The sequence below is a fragment of the Fukomys damarensis genome, unplaced genomic scaffold, assembly GCF_012274545.1.
Source record: "Fukomys damarensis isolate Sample0158 unplaced genomic scaffold, DMR_v1.0_HiC HiC_scaffold_23, whole genome shotgun sequence".
NCBI classification, from domain to species: Eukaryota; Metazoa; Chordata; class Mammalia; order Rodentia; family Bathyergidae; genus Fukomys; species Fukomys damarensis.
Genome location: NW_022900935.1, coordinates 42,414,313 through 42,415,810, shown reverse-complemented (window position 1 = coordinate 42,415,810; position 1,498 = coordinate 42,414,313).

Below are 1,498 nucleotides of genomic sequence, written 5' to 3'. Positions count from 1 at the left end.
GGCATGTAGCTCAGTGCAAAGGCCCTGGGTTCAATCCCTAATACCATAAGAATTAATAAATTAATTAATTAAACTCTCAAAATACTTGAGGTATAGCACAGTAAAAGGCTCTGACTTCGATTCCCAGTACCACCCCCCCAAAAGGAATTTGTAATTACAAAAAATAGAGGAAAAAGAAGCAAGCATTAAAAGAGGTCTATTTGACAGTCCACAATGGAGCCACACTGGAGCCAAAGGACCAAGGAGGAGAACCAGTGAGTAGAGGTCACAGGCGGGGCCCAAGGGCAACATGGAGCCCACAGTGTTCCAGAAGCTACTCGGGGGCCACCCAGGGAGCTCAGGAATCCTGGGGGTGGACCATGCAGGTCTGGCTGTGGGTCAGCAGTCAGCAGAGAGGCTGGGAGGGCATCAGGTGCCTGGGCTGGTGAGGGCCAGCAGCAGCACAGGTCTGAGGGCCCAAGGGCAGCGTTCCTCTGCAGGTTCTGGGGACAACCCCAGGACAATCCCTGGCGTCAGGGACAACAGGGTGCAGGTGGGAGGCTTGGGCCAGTACCCAGGCCCTCTGACCACACAATGGTGCCCCCCAGCCTGGGAAGGGGACCCCAAGCTCCTCTCCCCAATCACTGCACCCCAACACTACCAAGGAGAGCCAGAGAATAAGGCAGGCCACGGGCAAGGACTCCACCAGGGTCCGCAGTGCCCAAAATGGGCCTTTGACATGCTTAGCTGTCCACTGCCCCCATCGGCACCACAAAGGGCCACACCCCAAGCGCCACGAAAATCTCTGAGAAAGCCAGCAAAGCAGCTGACAGAGGAGCTGGGGCCCAGCTGGAGAAGAGCCGCAGGTTCCTGCAAGTGAGGGCTCTCCATGTTCCCCTCTTGAGAATGGGTCTGATTCTGCCAGCCTGGGAATGGAGGAGTGGACTGCTGCACATGCCCAGGGGACCTCTGCATCCCACCCAACCCTGCCTGCTCCCCTGGCCCGGATGGGTTCACTGCCACTTTGCCCTGACTGACTGAAAGGCGAAGTGCCCACCAGGCCCCGGCTGGAGCAAAAGTCCCAGCATCAAAACCACCAAACTGGAAAAAGCAGGGGCGTGACCACTGGGACTCTCACCCAGGGCCCTAAAGTGCCAGGCAGAGGAGGACCCCAGCTGGCTTCCCTGGATTCTAATGCACATTCCCGGACCAGAGCGGCCTCCCACAGACTCTCTGAAGTCCAGGAGGGGCCTCAGACTTGGACTTGGGCAGAGAGAAGTAATCGAGTCCCCCAGAAAGGGGTGGAACTGGCCACAAGGTGAGGCCCTGCCCCGCAGCGGCTGGAAGGCAGACGCCGCGCAGGGAGCAGCGCGCTGGGAACGATACCGATCCCGCAAGGTGGCCGCGATCGCACAGGTTCCTTGCACGCCAATCAGGCGAGGAACATAAGGCGAGGATGGCAAGGGCAGGGGCGGCGCCCTTGGGCGCGGGCAGCGGGGCGGGCTGGCGACGCCACTAC